We start from the raw sequence: 18,474 nt of genomic DNA, 5'->3' as shown, positions 1-18,474 counted from the left end.
AATGACTGATGTACTGCAAGATCTGTGTAGAATCCATGATCTGAATTAAACGTAACTTTAACACAATATAATACTTGTATTTTAAGCCGGTTTAATTCTTTGGTATAGTCCTGGTAATTTTACTTGTCAGACTGCGTCTATTTTTTCTCGCTATCTTCTTCTGTTTATCTTTAATTACTTTTTACGATGTTTCTATTATTATTTCTTGTTGAATTAAACGTTACTTTAACACAATAAATTGTATCTTAAGCCGGTTTAATTCAACAGTAAAGTTCTGGGGATTTATAATTTGACAATTCTCTTTATTCTCTCCGCTTTTCTTTCTATCTTCTCTTTATCTTTGATAATATTGGTTTACGATGTTTTCTTTATCTTTTTTCTCGTTGATTGAATCTTCGATGGATAAAATATTGGTCCACTACAAACTTCTTAAACTTTTATTAATCGGAACTAAACTTAATTAACCTGAAACTTAACTATACCTTGCTTTAATTACCGACAGACTCTTACAACGTTAGTGTACAAAGGCCTGATGACAGACGACGGTAGAAACAAGCATTGATGTTAAGAGAGTTTGTAGATAAGCTATATAATTAATTGTATAATCAATTGATGATGGTATATGTATTGATTATACTTTTGCAATTAGATTAACTGTTATTTCACAGAGCTAAGATGTAAAGCCGTTACACTACAAAATCAGTCTAGTCTACTGTTAGAGCGAGAAGCACGTGCGCTTCGATCTAAATTTAGCTTTTACAGGTAAACTGGTTTGCGTGAACTAGCTCTGTGAAACTACACAAAAAAAATATACAATATCAAAAACACAATATATCTCTACTTTCCCCCAAAATATTTTTTAGGGAACTTAGAGAAAAAAGAAATATATGAAAACTCTAAATCCTTATTAAATGACGAGTCGAGAAGAAAACGGTTCTCGAAAATTGTCAACACGAGTGACAATAACTTTTCAATAGAAAAAAAAAATGTTTGTCTCGTACAAAAATATGAAATAGATAAACAATTTCGAATAAAGTTCAATCGTTGCGGCACGAGTGAGCAAAATTCAATGAGTCGAGAGAAAAAAACGTAATTTGCACAAGACAATGAAAATGTTCAAAATTTTCGTACTAACGTTTACAAAAACGCCTGTACGAAAATATAATTCTAAATATGAAAATATAAAACTAAATACTAATGTAACTACAAAAATAATATTGGACCGTGACATCACCACGTGTTCTAATGCGACTCACGAGTGAAAAAATAACATGGCAAATTAGTCAAATTGTGTCTGAACTTTGCAAATAACGTTAATTATAACGCCTGTAAGCAACAGTTTCCTAAAATTCCAAAATGACTAATTGCAAAAGATTTCACTCACGTGTTTTACTCACGAGTGAATTGTTGCAAGTAAAATACATGTAAATACAATATGCCCCGCTCCGAATTACCGGCGACGCCAATGTAGTAAAATTATACCATTTTACTATGTGTAAATAAATGTCGCCTACCTTACCATAAAAGGTGACGACAAACACCCAGGTTTACATAATAGGTAAACACAGGTACATGCAACAATATAACAGGAAAACGTGGTGAAGGGTTTGACTGGTAATTCTCGACTGAGGTAGGAATCGTGCCGGCACGGGTGGATGGCTATGAGGTCAGGGTGAAAGGTCATAGTGGACATATTTACATATACAATTTCACTACAGAAAGCCTCTCAAAAAATGGTGCAAATTCAACTATATTTTTGTTCAAATCATATGTCTTCTTCCCATCACCATAGCAACGTACCGAAAAAATGTAATCATACTTAGTTGGTCACCAAAGAATTTAGAATTACATGTAAGTCCTCTTTAAGGAATAAGTAATTGCAAACAATGTTTTGACAACATTTATGTGCATATATACTCTTTTCATGGCAATGTTTGCCTGTTTTGAAAGTAAACAAGATGTGTTTGTGAAACACTATGCGCCCGGCGGCAATAAAATTAAAAAAACAACAACATATTTTCAGCTTATAGGTCACAGTCAAGGTCATAAGGTGATTGATTTTGGTGTAATTTGTAAGAACTTGATTAGTGAACTATACATACCAAATATGAAGTCTCTATCTCCCATGGTTCAAAAGTTATGGTGAAGGTTCAAAAAAGCTATTTTTAGCATATAGGACACTATCAAGGTCACAAGGTCATTGACCTTGGTGTCGTGTGAAAGGACTTAATTAGTGGAGTATGCATGTCAAATAGGAAGTCTCTATCGATCTTCATTTAAAAGTTATGGCGAGGGTTAAAGTTTGCCGACAAAAAAGCTATATTTAGCGTATAGGTCATAGTCAAGGTCACAAGGTCATCAACCAACATGTCATTACAAAGAGCTTAATCAGTGGTGTAAGCATACCAAATATGAAGTCTCTATCTTTTGTGGTTCAAAAGTTATGGCGAAGGTTAAATTTTGCAGGGAAAAAACTATTTTTAGCATATAGGTCACAGTCAAGGTCACAAGGTCATTGACTTTGGTGTCATTTGAAAGAGCTTAATTAGTGGAGTATGCATACCAAATATGAAGTCTCAACCATTCATGGTTCAAAAGTTATGAGGAAAGTTAAAGTTTGCAGACAAACAGACAAACAGACAGACAGACAGGACAAAAACAATATACGCCTCGGATCTTTCGATCTGGGCGCATAAAAATCTATTTTGGTAACTAAGGAAATGCTTTTCCTTGGATACGACTGTGTCGTTATGGTTGAAATCAGTATTTTTGTATTTTTTTTTGTTTAATTGTGACAGAAATAATCCATATACACTGATTTCAAGAAAATTAAAATTTTTGACTTTCCATTCAAATCTCAATGCTTATTGGCTTGGCCTCTTAATAATATCTATGTATGTTTGGGGACTAGGATCTCCAGTAATCTGTTGGAATTCTAATGGATACTAGACGCTATTAACACAATTTATTTCAAAAGCAGAGGGCGCACTAGGCATATTGGATTATAGCATCATTATTCCCAATCTTGATAACTATTCACTATTAAAGTTGGCACCTTCAAAAATGCTTGCCAAAAATATTTGCATTAGTGACTAATATTTCTATAGGATTCCAGAAGGAGCCAAAATTTGTAGAGGTCGCTCAGAGGCCTGTTAAAAATCATATGGGCTGCTAAGAAAGTTCGTTCCGTAATGATTTTTTTTTTTTAAATTTCAAACTAGTAATTGACAGAAGAGTTCCATTTTGCAGTCCAACATAATCAAAAGATTGTGCTTTCGATTTAAAAATATTAGTTCCTAGGAAGACTTAATGGCATTTAAAAATAAATATAAACATCATTAAAGCACCCAAATGAAAAAAAATGCCGGCCATCTTGTACATGTGTGAAAATGTAGGATAAACTAGAAACGATCTCGTTGCGAGCAACGAGAGGTCTTCCGTCCGATTCAGGAAAAAAAAAACCCCTCGAAAATCGAGCTGAAAAGTGATAAAAAAAATTGCCACAAAGAGGATTGAATCCAGGTCGCAAGCGTGAAAATCCAACGCGCTTTTTTCTCTTTCATTCCCAACGCGCTTAAATTATGCTACTGGGTCAACTGCTCAGAATGTTTTTGTATATACTTCTTCAACAATACACCTGTCTAAGAACTTTGAAAGGCGCGCCACTATTCATAATTTCGCGCCAAACGCCACAAGTAAATCTTCGCGCCTTTTCTTTGGAATGTTCCATTAAATAGGTGTGACAGCTTCGATGAAATTAAGAAAAAAAAGAACGTTCTTATAGCCTAAATTTCGAGGTTAAGACAGTATATTTAACACATTGTACATATTCTATATCGTAGGTAAGTAACACTAAAGACGTGAAATAGTTATCATTTTTAACTATTTTAAATTTCCCGTTTATCCCCAAAGTGAACTATTCCGTTTAGTTACACCTTACTGAAAAGGTAGAAACGGTTCGCTGAAAACCCCAAATGTCTCGCCCTACGACGGTCAAGGAACCAGATACCATATATGTTCAATAGCTTTAAATATCTTTGAGAAAAGAATGTAAATATAAACTCCATTAAACGATCTATTCAAATATGATTTTCTTATTTTTCTCTTGTTTGTATAATCAGATACAAGTGTGCATGGGAAAACAATAGTTAAGCTTTATACTTCATATATACATCGATATTGTTTCTTGAAAAACTATTTCTTATAACTATGATATACGATCTGTTTTTCCGTCGTGCAAAACAAATATTTCGTATTTCATTTGCACTTTTAGTCCTTTCTTTCTTTGACAACTAACCAAAACCAATTATAGAAGACGTCTGAGTAGACCTTGGATTAAATTTAAATTTGTTACGTAAGTACGACGTGACAATCAAAGTATACCTTTATATTTCATTTATCCTTACGTTACTTTCGTTCAAGCAAACGCTCGGCTGCCTCCATAAACCCCTATTGCGAAATGTCGGAGTGGACAGAGACAGCCGCCATATTGGACTCGCTTCAGATTTTCAAATGCTAATATCTAGAGTTTAAATTTTTAAATATTCAAAAAAATTATATAGTAAGCATCAATGGAAGGGTTTCTATTAATATTCCAAAAATAAATTAAAAATATTGAAAAACAAAAAAGTTAGAAAATACATTTTTTTTAATTTCTCTTGTCCTAACGACCGGAAGTACTGACGACGAACAAAAGGTCGCGTCCTGGATAGCAAATATCACGATCTATAATCCCTGAAAGTTTCACATTTATATCTTCTACCGTTCTTGAGATTAACCGTAGACAAAATGTCATTTTAAAATCAGAAAATGTCCCGTAACTTGGCACCAGAAGCGAATTTTTAAAAAATCTCTCGGAAAAAATAACTTCAGATAACAATACATAATTTCTGTAAATTTCATGAAAATCCACCCAGTAGTCTTCGAGAAATCGCGTGCACAAAATTTGGTGTACGGAAAAATAATAATAAGAAGAAGAAGAAGAAGAAACAATAGAATCACTATAAGGTCTTCCGTGAAGACGAAAGACCTTAATTACTTTTACGTATGCTCTGCTTGTCTTGCATCATAAAACTGGTAAGCTTTAGTAAAAGAACGATAAGTCATTTTTCAATTGAAAAGTTTTTTTTATATTGGAATTCCATGCTGATTTCATAAATTTTGCGCACGTTTTTCAAAGGATATGTTGACCTGTGTGCTTAAGATATTTCATAAATATATGTTGTATCCGTTTTTCTGCACATACATTATCTGTTTCAATACCTTCCCTCCTCTCTTCGTTAAAAAAGCACAATTAGAACCTTATCAGTATCAAAAATAGACTCTATGAGCAAAAAACATCACACATTTTAAGGTCTCGTTTCTTTTCTTAAACGAAAGAAAAATGTAGAATTTTAAGGAACTTTCTTAACAGATTTCATTTTACAAATCTGAAAAAAAAATTGATGGACGTTTTAAGACTATAGCGAACGTATATTCTAAACATTATGTTTAAATTCTTATGAACAAAATTTATACTTAATGCTTGTTTTGCAAAGTCATTATGTGGAAATTTTACCATCAAATCAAGTTTACTATTGCTTTTAAGAAAATGAACATACCACCGAGTTTTCGAACACATTCTTGATCATCTTCATATTGTTTGGCAAGTTGTTCTCTATAATACTTGTCTTGGACGGGATCCATTGTCGTGTGTCGCAAATCGTCAACTTCCTTTTCATAGAAATTTGCATTAGAAAGAAATGTGTCGATTGCTACTACTGCAACTCTAACTGTTGTCCAAATATCGTTAAATTCAGAGTTTGTAAATGAAGGTCTGGCAGAATGGACAGTGCTGTTTCGAGCCGTTCGTATCCTTTCGATATTTGCAGAAAGACATGCATCACTTACATCCGGGACATTACCCCAACCCTTTTTATGGGGTGTAATATTACATATGTTACGTAGAAGAGTGTACAGCAGTGGAATATCAAAATCGTCATAATTTCCAGAATATGACCCACATTGAGGCATAATGATGTTTCTCTGTTCTAGAGTTAATCTTGGTAGATTCTGCTTTTGCTTCATAATTTCCGTAGCAAATGTATGCGGTGGAACCTCTTTGCGAAGAACATCTCTCAGCTGATCGCTACAGGGTCCAAGTAGAAGACGGTAAGCTCTGTTAGCATTCGTTGTTTCTTCTGTTGAACTGTACGGACTGTTTGCGGCTGCCATGATACATCAATTCAAATGTTCCTCTGACTTCAGTTAATATATATCTACAAGATAACCGTATACACATAGTCATGTTAGTTATAAAAATGCATTCCACGAGAACCTTTATATTCCCATTCCTACCTCAATACGATATATCCAGGAGAGCTTGAGATAAAAGATACCACAGAGTCTAACACATCAGTTTCATACTTGGATTTTTTTTTACTTGAAAAAGACGTTAATGGTAACTTAACAACCAAGTTATATGATAAAAGTGATGACTTTAACTTTTCTATCGTCGACTTCCCTTACTTATGCAGCAATATACATTCCCCACCTGCATACGGAGTGTATATATCTCAGTTGATTCAATACACAAGAGCATACACTATGAATGAACAATTTATGGAATAGAGTAAATTATGGACATACAAGTTGATGAAACAAGAATATCAGTCATCTCCTTTAAAGTCATCATTTCGTTAGTTCTATGGTCGATACAATGACCTTGTAAGCAAATACAATTTATCATTGAATGAAATGCTGACTGACGTTTTTCATACCAATTGGTAGTCCATTATTTATACACTTAATTGACGACGGATTTTTCCATCATTTCACGATCATGACAATGAGCATACGGTGGGTGTGACTGTTCAGCAGGGAATGCTCACTCCTCCATGGCACCTGATCCCACCTCTAAAGATTCGGAGGTCTGTGTTTGCTCTGTTGTTATTGCAGCCCGGAGAACTGGGCTGCTCTATACATATAAGTTTAAGTGTTGGTGTATGGGGATTTGGGTGGGAGTAGTTATATAGAATTAAAGGTTTTCTAAACATTGAAAAGATTGTTAATCAGAATGTTCTTTCCGTTTATAAATTACGAGATATATAATATATTTACTTCCATAAGGTGAATCTGTAAAAATATATATGTTTTTCATATTTAATATATAAATTTGCTTATCGTTTACTATCGAAACAACGACAGGTCCCATTTTTTAGAACTTCGAATTTTACTTCTCGGATAAAAACGTACTCTGCACAGTTCGTGTTTCATATTCTAAAATTGAAAATTAATACATTTTTAAATATAGGTGATGCGTATACATGTCTAACTTCAATTTATATTTTATGCAGCCAATATTTACTTGAGGAATTGATCAAGTTTAAAGTGGTTACGTTTTTGATTGATTTTTATCCGACTTCAAGTTTTCAAAATATTTGCGACCATCGTCTCCATCAATTGAACGCATGCCTTTTCTCACATATCGAAGCGGTTTGATGATCAAGACTCATTTTCATTGCTTACTTTATATATTTCCCGGGTGACAATTGATGGTTACATCAATGTTTTCTTGTTTTGTATTGTTTTATGTACTTTGAGGTTGAATACTGTTCGTTATCTTCATATCCTTCTTGAAAATGTTTATTAATCCAGAGATTAGTGGTCCACAAAGACTACTGAGCCACGACGAAAATGTGTTAATAGTTAAGTACAGCTATTTGTAAGAACCAGGCAGGGGGTGATTCATGACCACTTCAGATTTTTACAAAATTTTAATATGTTGCTTCATGGACCAAGGGAACATCATTGGACAACATATTTTTTTTGGCCAGCCTTTGTTGCCATGGAAACAATGCACCATGTAAATGCACATGGCAACCAAGCAAAAAATTGAAAAAAATGAATTTAGCCATTATTGAACACAGGAACAGAGCTTTTTTGATGATAATACCATAAATAAATCTTTTTTTCCTGAGAAGTACATACAAAATGATAAATGATTACCATAAGGATATAAATATATAGGATTTATTAAAGGTGCTGAATTTCAATTTAACATAGGTCATTTTATAAAATTCACTTTTCACAATATTTCTTCAAATCCAACATATTTTAGAAGCATATTAAGAAAAAGGCCCGCATGTTAAAGAAATCTGATAACATGGGATAGAAAGAGCACATTCTTAATTTTAATAAAATTAAATAAAACCCATGGGTTTTTTAAAAATATTCTGTTACCATGGCAACGAAATGTCACAACAAATCATTTTTCACAATAATAACCGTTTTTAGGAGCATAGTAAGAAAAAATCCCACATGTTAAAGAAATCTGATAATGTGGAATAGAAAGAGCACTTTCTTAATTTCAATAAAATTAAATAAAACCCATGGGTTTTTAAATAATATTCTGTTACCATGGCAACAAAATGTCACAAAAATTCATTTTTCACAATAATAACCATTTTTAAGAGCATAGTTAGAAAAAATCCCACATGGTAAAGAAAACTGAAAGCGTGGGATAGAAAGACCACAATCCTTATTGTAATAAAACAAAACAAAACCCATGGGTTTTTCAAAAATATTCTGTAACCATGGCAACAGAATATCACAAAAATTCATTTTTCAAGAAAATACCAAAATATCATTTTCAGAGTATGTTGTGGAAAAAATACCACAAGCAAAAGAAATTGATAATATAAGATAAAAAATGTTCTCCTAAACCTTGCAAATATTAGATAAAACCAGTGGATTTCTCATAAATTTTTGTAACCATGGTAACAAATTGTTCTGGAAATGCTTTTTTAAAAAAATTGACTTTACAAAATCTCCATGAAATACAAAATAATTATTGACTAACATACATGTATTATTTTCACAGTTTATTGTAAATGCATGAAAATATATATATTTTTAAATATGCTTTTGTGATTTGTATCTGGTTACCATGACAACATCTCCAAAAATATTGTATTTGCCTATACAATTTAGTCAATGTGATTAGTTTGTATGAAGAAAACTGTATAAGTGGCCATTAGCTAAAATAATGAAAGACACAACATTTTTTTTTTGGTACCTAACTTCTTTAAAACAAATATTGGTTTCTGTGGTAACTGTGATTAACCATTTATGAGACATGATCTAATTATTTCAATTGTATTTTTAAAGCAATTTTTGAAAAATCATCTGTAAATGTACTTTTTGCTGAAATACATGTACATAGTTTACAGTAAAGAAATCTTGAAAAAATGTCAATATAACATTATAAAGTGTATCAAATGTCAAAAAATCCATGTTCTTGACTAGATAGGCAAACTAAAATTCAAAATTTTATGTTGAAGGGGTGTAATATTAAATATCCTTGGGTGTATCCAGGTCTTGGCTTCAATAAAACCCCCTTTACATTTGGAGGAGCTTAAAAATCAATATCCTTTGTTTCTGGTCCGGATTTCTTTCAAAAAGTTTTAAACTGACAGTGTCTTTATTAGATTTTTTTGGCCATCATTTAGAAATGTGCCGTTGAGATTATCTGTATCAACTGTACAGGTACATCTATGTGTCCTGGCTGCTAAATAGGTGCTCCAGCTAGATTCCTCTGACATAATGCATTGGTTCATTCATCAATCTGGAAAAAAATATAATTCAAAATGTGAACTTTGTTAATGAAAATAGGCATTCCGTAAAGCAATTTTTTCTTGTTGCTGTTGAAGGAGGACAGTAGCTAAGGTTCGTTTTCTCTATGATCATGATCATGAATACAAGAAGGCCATGGTCCATAACACTCACCAGAGTAACTGGTCATTCTGTTCTACACCAGATTTTCCTACTTGTAATACCTATTGTGGTTTAGGTCTATTCTTAGGAGGAGGGTGACATGATTTAAACAATTTAGAATCTACACTTAATCTCTGGATGCTTTAACACAAGAGTTTCAGCTTTTCTGACCCAGTGGCTCCCTATTTTTTCTCTTTTCTTGATTATCACCCCTTGTAAGGGGTCTTAGTCCTGCCAAGTTTGGTAAAAATTGGCCCTGTGGTTCTTGAGAAAAACCTCAGCTCTACAATTCTTCTCTAAATTTTCAAGTGATGTAACCCCTTCTGTAACCCTCACCCCATCCTTGCCTCAAGTAGTTAGCTGTTATTTGATTCTGAATATTAGTATAACTATTACAGCCTTGCTCATCTGAAAAAGGTTTTTTTTTCAACAACAAAAATTCTGTTTAGATATGCTGCATTTTATAGATTTTAATTTCTAACTTTCTACTGATTTTAGTTTCCAATATTCAAAGAAACATTTGTATGGATTGAACAAAATAATGAAGATGACATACAATAATACATCTTTTACTCCTATTTGGCTTCCACATACATGTAACTGCAGTAAAACTTGTTTAGTACAAACACGGGCATTGTGAATTAAAAGAAGTCTTCTTGGATCTCCAACTATATAAATATTACAAAATTACAAATATGGATATAACGAATTATATAACGAAGTACTTTTACAGGTCCTAGTTTGTTATAACTGAGTTGTACTGTACATATATGTGTAGATAAATGATTTAACAAGAGACCCAGGGCCACATCACTCACCTGGCTTGGATAAAAATAAAAAATCAGCTTTGTATTGAAAAGCTTAAAAGCATACGTGGTCCTGACCTCTCCCTGTAAGGGAGAGAGAGAGGGGGGTATGATTGAACATAACTGAATCTACACTAAGGATGCTTACAGGGTACTGTGAGTTTTTCCCTACAAGTTTGAACACTTTTATTGTAGCCCCACCCTATACCAGAGGGGAGGGGGGGGGTCATGATTTGAACAAATCTACACTACAAGAAAATGTTTCCATAAGTATAAATAACTTACTGGCTTTTCTGTTCTTTGGAAGAATATTTTTAAAGGATTTTTTCTCTATATTCTTAGTTAAACTTTGATTGGCCTTTGTGGTCCCACCCTATCCCCGGGGTCATGATTTGATCAAACTTGAATCTACACCACCTGAAAATGCTTTCATATAAATATTACCAATCAAGGCTTGCTGTATCCGAGAAGAAGATTTTAAAATATTTTTTTTTTATATATTCCTATGTTAAACTCTGATCATCCGTTGTGGCCCCGTCCTACACATGGGGTTCATGATTTGAAAAATTTGAATCTACACTACCCGACAATGGTTCCACATAAGTTTCATATTTCCTGGGCTATTGGTTCCTTAGAAGATATCTGTAATGCTATTAATTTTGTAATTCTCTCCCCTTGAAGAATGACAATGACAGACAAAAGACAAACTTTGATTAGAAAAGGTCACTTGAGCCTTCAACTCAGGTGAGCTAAAAAATTCAGAGAATCAAGATCAGAAGAAATATATACCTGTTTCAAAGTCTCTGAATGGTAGTGTTCACTATAATTCAGCCCTTAGTCAGAAGGTGATTGATTGATTGTATACTGTTTAACGCCCCTCTCCAGAATATTTCACTATGGAGACGTCACCATTGCCGGTGAAGGGCTACAAATTTAGGCCTATGCTCGGCACTCAGGGCCTTTGAGCACGGAGGGATCTTTATCGTGCCACACCTGCTGTGACACGGGGCCTCGGTTTATACGGTCTCATCCGAAGAACCGCCCCATTTAGTCGCCTTTTACGACAAGCAAGGGGGTACTGAGGACCTATTCTAACCCGGATCCCTAGGCCCTTGATTGCTAAACGAAAAGGAATGTTCTTAATGATAATTAAAAAAAAGAGGCCCATGGGCCACATCGCTCACCTGAGCACTAAGGGTAGGAAAAAGTAGAAAATGGCTTTTTATTGTACAGTTTAAATCCAAAAGTAGTTCCATGACCAATCATGGATTTGCTATTTTTTAGAAAAAAAAATTTTTCAAGAATTTTCCTATATGTTTCTATGAAAAACTTTGGTCGGCCATTTTGGCTCCGCCCTACCCCCGGGGGTCATGATTTGAACAAACTTGAATCTCACTATGTGAGAATGTTTCCATATAAATATGATGAATTATGGCTTTGTCATTCTTAGGAAGAAGATTTTTAAAGAATTTTCCTATATATTTCTATGTAAAACTTTGGTCAGCCATTTTGGCCCCGCCCTACCCCCGGGGGTAATGATTTGAACAAACTTGAATCTACACTACCTGAGGATGTTTCCCCATAAGTTTCAATAAATTATCTTTCCTGGCACAGTGGTTCTTGAGAAGAAGATTTTTAAAATATGCCACCAAATTTTCATTAATTCCCAATTATCTCCCCTTGAATGCGGGCGTGGCCCTTCATTTGAACAAACTTGAATCCCCTTCACCCAAGGATACTCTGTGGCAAGTTTGGTTGAAATTGGCCCAGCGGTTCTTGAGAAGAAGTCGAAAATGTGAAAAGTTTACAGACAGACGGACAGCTAAACAGATGGACGCCGGACAAAATGTGATCAGAAAAGCTCACTTGAGCTTTTCAGCTCAAGTGAGCAAAAAACTGCAAGTTGTCAACACAAAATAACGAATTATCTAATGATACATAAATAATATAAAGTATATGTAACACTAACGTTAGTTGAATTGATAATCTTTTCTTGGTGATTCTTTGGTTGTCCTCAATTTTTAAGTTTACACTACCTCAGCTGTGCAGGTGTTGTCAAAGGGGATTTTGAAATTCAGAACAAGGCTCAGATTGCATCTGAAATGATAACAAATCATGACATTCATCATATGACAAGAGAATGCATACATTTATATAACAATTTAGCTTTTGAATTATTGATAAAAAATATTTATTTACCTTCCCCCCTCCCCCATGTACTAGTGATATCATCATGAATTCATACTATTACATGTAGTTATAAATTGAAAAAGAGTTCTAGTTTTGTAAATTTGATTTTTTAAGTTTTAATCCTAAATTAGATGAAATGAAAGAAAAAGTGAGCTAGCTCACATACCCCACGCTCCCCCAAAACTTGACGGTGAAACACATAATGAAAGGCACAGTGCACTTTAAATACATAGTATAGATCAAAAAGGGCAATAATTGCAAAAAAATCTTCACATCAAAATGTCTTACATATGAGGACATTTAAATGTGGAATGAAGTTTCTAGATAAGTAATGGAATCAAAATTTCTTGGCATTATACAAATCCAAACATTAATTTGAAGTGGTTGGGGGGGGGGAGAGAAATTTTCTTGAATAATAGGCAAAACTCTTTGGGATAAAAGAAACTATGTACAACAGTTTAAGAGGAGTGGTGCTAACAAACTGTTCATCTCTATATTCAAAAAATGTGGCAGAAAAGTCTAAGTTGGAAAGTGTGGAAATTCCTGGAAAAATTTAGGAATCGAAATTTCCTGGTAATATGCACATCTACACATTGTGTCCTAAATATCTACAAAGTTTGATGAAATTCTGTGCAGCGGTTTATGAGGAGTTGCGCTGACAAACTGTTCAACTCTATGTTCAAGGTATGGCCAAATGCCTAAGTTAAAAAGTGCGGAAATTCCTGGAAAAATAATGGAATCGGAATTTCCTGGTAATATGCACATCTACACATTGTGTCCTAAATACCTGCAAAGTTTGACGAAATTCTGTGCAGCGGTTTATGAGGAGTTGCGCTGACAAACTGTTCATCTCTATGTTCAAGGTATGGCCAAATGCCTAAGTTAAAAAGTGCGGAAATTCCCGGAAAAATAAGGGAATCAGAATTTCCTGGTAATATGCACATCTACACATTGTGTCCTAAATACCTGCAAAGTTTGACGAAATTCTGTGCAGCGGTTTATGAGGAGTTGTGCTGACAAACTGTTCATCTCTATATTCAAGGTATGGCCAAATGCCTAAGTTAAAAGTGTGGAATTTCCCAGAAAAATAATGGAATCGGAATTTCCTGGTGATATGCACATTTACACATTGTGTCCTAAGTACCTGCAAAGTTTGCCGAAATTCTGTGCAGCAGTTTATGAGGAGTTGCGCTGACAAACTGTTCATCTCTATATTCAAGGTATGGCCAAATGCCTAAGTTAAAAAGTGAGGAAATTCCCGGAAAAATAATGGAATCGGAATTTCCTGGTAATATGCACATCTACACATTGTGTCCTAAATACCTGCAAAGTTTGACGAAATTCTGTGCAGCGGTTTATGAGGAGTTGCGCTGACAAACTGTTCATCTCTATATTCAAGGTATGGCCAAATGCCTAAGTTAAAAAGTGCGGAAATTCCCGGAAAAAATAACGGAATCGGAATTTCCTGGTAATATGCACATCTACACATTGTGTCCTAAATACCTGCAAAGTTTGACGAAATTCTGTGCAGCGGTTTATGAGGAGTTGCGCTGACAAAAAAAGAGGACTGACTGACGGACTGACTGACTGACTGACTGACTGACTGACTGACTGACTGACGGACGGGTCAAAAACATTATACCTCCCGCAACTAGTTGCGTGGGGTATAAAAATTGGCAGAAACCCATGCATATTGTATGTGCTCTCATATTTATAAATCTCTCTCTTTCTATGTGTGTATATATTTGCTTGTAGGAATATTTGGGAAGCCCCCCTCCCCCATTCGGATAGGGTTTTATGGCTTTAACACACCCCCCCCCCCCCGTTTCAACTGATAAAACCATAACAGTATTTTATTGGTTGTTTTGCTTGTCAATTAAATTTTGTAGGGCTCCCTACCCTTCTATATAATTCAAATAAAAGGAAATGCATTTGAAGAATATCATATACATATAAATTTGGAAATATACAGTTTGAAAGGGCACAATTTTACATTTTGATTAAATGAATAAGAGAAATAGTAATTATGGTTTTGCCATAACATCTGAGTTTTTTCAGGGCTTAGTTAAATATTAACTATTTTAAGAAGGACCCATTGGCCATTCCGTAAACAGTGTTTGAAATAACAGTGCGCCTGACTGCCCGAGACACACAAATTTTGCTGTGGGCTTACCAATTTGCACATAATGATTCCCAACTGGACTTGTTTAAAGTTTTCATTAATTAAAATTTAATAATTTGATTAATCGCTTCCCAATCAACTAATGGTTTCATGAGCAGTACAGGATTTGTGATTAAAAGGGAGGGGGGGTGGGGGGCGTGGATAACTTTGTTCAGACAAGGGGTCTTGATAGTGATTTTCATAGTACAGTCATACGTTTAGTCATACCATAGTTTGAATGAAGGGGGTCCAGGGGGCAAAGCCCCAGAAGCTCCTGAGATTTCATGTGTTTAAGAGTAAAATTAGGCAAAAAAATAGTGGTATTGTATGAAAGTATAACATTATTAATATAATATTTTCCTACAGCAAAACATGGACACTATTATATTCATATGGGAGGGAGGGGGGTATCATTTGCTCATTGCTCACAGTACCTCTAAGTTTCAAAAATAAATTTTACAAAAGACAATTATTTTCTCAGCTAGGCTGGTAGTTTTTTAGCAGGACTGATAACTTTTACTAGCAGTCAGCCTGTATGTTTGCTATCATTTTTTCTTGACTTTCCCCTTTTTCAATTTGAAAAAAAATTGTCAATATTGTCTTTGTTTAGACATTTGTCTGTGTTATGTATTAAATACCTGATCTAAATATGACATCCATAGAGGCGCCGAGACATACAAAAAATTATGCTCCATCCAATCTCTGCTGTGGCTTTTCCTGCTTCTTGCTATGGCTTCATGTATGCTGAGGTCGAGGATTTCTTCCAGTCGACTGTGTATATTGCAGTACTAAGGGAGTATCTAATCTCAGCGAGATGGGTAGAGACTGAATATTTGGTCTGACGTAGTAGACGTCAGACCAAATATTCAGTCTCTACTCATCTCGCTGAGATTAAGGGAGTATCGACGGAAAGGAGAGATACTCATCATACTGAGATCTAATCCCCAGCAGCGAGCTACTGTTCAAATTCCAGTACAAAATTAAACGTTTTCCCCAAAATTAACTGAATTTAAGTAGTTTTGATGATATTGTTGAACAAGTTAGCCTTTTTCAAAACACTCAAACTCTTAGCATGTTTAGGAAATGAAATTTTGTTTTTGTCAGATAAAATTAAGCAAATTGCAGGCAGTTATTTTTTTTTATCCTAGGAATATATTTTTCTAATAAAAATTTTAGACTTGCATGCCCCTTGGATGTATGAAAACTGGCAAAACTTCCAAAATGAAGATGAAATCACACACATTTCTTAATCCTCCCCTTCTAAACTGAAGAGTTAAATACACTCTTTCCAACTCCTTTTACTAAAGAGCGCCAAGGGAGATAACTAAAATTTCATGTTTTTACATAATTTAAAATCACAATATCTATTCGTAATTAAAATAACCCATGGGTTTTTTAATTGTTTTTTACTCTTTGATACTAGATGTTCAATATTTTATAATTCACATTCAAGGAGAGTGCGGGCCTTCTTAAAAAATCACCTGCACGTACAGACACCTTTCAATGGATACTGTTGACTGTTTCAGTATATATTGAATTCATTTTTTAATCAACTATGCATGAAATCCATTTATAACTGTGATCAAGTATTTAGTTTGATGTATCTTAATGTAAAAATGATAGTTTTTGAAAAATCTATCACTATCATGAATCACTTATTTTCATTTCTGCCTGGTTCTTATAAATAGCTGTACTTAAAAGACTAAGTGTTGTCTGCATTGCAATGAAAATTATTGTTTGGGAGGCACACTCTCCCCTTTGTATTAATATCAACTTTTGGCACACAATGTGACCTTGTCCTAGTGAATTTCTTAATTTTGAAATATGGCAATTTACGCAGCTAGGATAAGGCTGCCCGTAAAATATTAAACTGTTCAAACTGTACTAACTTCTCTGAACTACCTAGATATGACGTCATAATAGAATATGACGTCAAGCCACTGCATACTTGAGCTGACATGACGGGGAAAGTGGCAGAATTATTACAAGGCATGTAGATTTATTATGGGGATTTGTGTTTAATTCAAGAGTAAGGTTTGTTTTTATAACCTTGTGTGTGCTATAATAATGTTTAACATTTGATAATTAGATATCTCTATTCCTTTTGCTCGTCCGATATGCATAGATTCAAGCAATAGCAAACAATTATGTTTGAAACGCTCCCCTTACACTTCCGTAGACAGAAATAGAATTTATGAATCGTGTTTATATTGGACTGGCACAAGTGAAAGACAAGGATAAATTGAAGATATTTTGCGTGAATCTAAAAAAGAAGTAAGTCTTCTAACTGAATTTTGCTGGGGGATCCTATGTAGTTTATCCGTTTATGTATAAATCGCGATAAAGAGTGGAAAATACCCCTTCTTACGTTGGTAATTTTAATTTATCGTAAAGTATTTTCTTCAGAAGGAAAAATTAAACCTGACCCCTTTTTACTTTTTAAGTACCGTGGATCACGATGAATTGATCTGTGTAACAAACTTTGCACAATATTTGTGTTATGCACTTGTGCCGATGCAATTTTTGTGCAACATTTCAGCATATCAAAAATGTCCGTCACGTGATCAACACAGTCTTCTGACATCACAGAAATGCTTTATTATAATACCTGAATAAACAGTTATCTCAATTTGACTGCAATTTTAAACAAGGATAACATATTGAAATAAAATCTAGCTCAAATTAAAATGTATATTTTTAAGACATTTTAAACCTTCGGACAGCCTTATCATAACTGCGTAGTGGGGGTTTTTGTTTTTACTATAGCTTATATTTTTAAACCTAAATTAACATATCATTTTCCAACAAAAATGTAAATATCAAAGTAGGGAGAATGCAGCACTTCAGGTACAATCTAAATTGTTGGGAAAAAATCTGAGAAACCTGCAATTTAAGACCTTATTTCAGGATTTGACATTATGATTTATCTGGGCGAATAAACCCCATTTGATCTTAATAAAGAAGGTTCAAATGAAGGTTCAAATGTCATTTACAGTACTTTTGAACAAAAATTAATCGTATTCTTCGTGCTTTAGTACAAAAAATGTAAATGACATAAACTGATTCGGTCAACACATATTTATTATAACAAAGGAAACAAGTATTGTTCTTTTTTAAATCATAATAATGTAAGATCAATGATATATATGGTTTATAGTTCAATGATTGTACCTGCATTGTTTTTATTTCGGCTCTAGCTATATGACTTAGAAATTATTCCGAAAGATTTACAATATTAAATATAACATAATTCAATATATTTTGCGACACATTTCGGTTATATGTTTTAAAAAATTTCTGATAGAAACACACATACAGCTAGTGCAGATTCTTTAAAGGCAATTTGGTTCAAGTACTGAGTGTAAAATACACATGCTCATCATCATTCAGCAAACACCTAGATTAAAACAAACATGGACAAGAAAACATTGATGTAACCATCAATTGTCGCCCGGGAAATACATAAAGTAAACAATGAAAATCACTCTCTACCATCGGCTCATACATTCTACAATCATCTGAGAAAGGAACGAACGGCAACTCTGCATGGGAGATTGAATAAAA

The 18,474-nt window shown here is 34.0% G+C and overlaps 1 long non-coding RNA gene across 1 annotated transcript; it reads right to left on the bottom strand.

The window, feature by feature from the left end:
* Positions 1–8,057: 8,057 nt before the first annotated feature.
* LOC134264243 (uncharacterized) lies at positions 8,058–15,697 on the bottom strand. The gene is made up of 3 exons (XR_009991480.1): positions 15,549–15,697; positions 12,529–12,656; positions 8,058–9,604 (listed from the first exon to the last, which is right to left on the bottom strand). It is a non-coding gene; the product is annotated as an uncharacterized LOC134264243 (long non-coding RNA).
* Positions 15,698–18,474: the final 2,777 nt, after the last annotated feature.

This window comes from Saccostrea cucullata, unplaced genomic scaffold (genome assembly GCF_032062105.1).
Source record: "Saccostrea cucullata isolate Sc308-1 unplaced genomic scaffold, CSIRO_AGI_Scuc_v1 ctg766, whole genome shotgun sequence".
Taxonomy (NCBI): Eukaryota; Metazoa; Mollusca; class Bivalvia; order Ostreida; family Ostreidae; genus Saccostrea; species Saccostrea cuccullata.
This window is presented reverse-complemented; position numbering and strand designations above follow the sequence as displayed.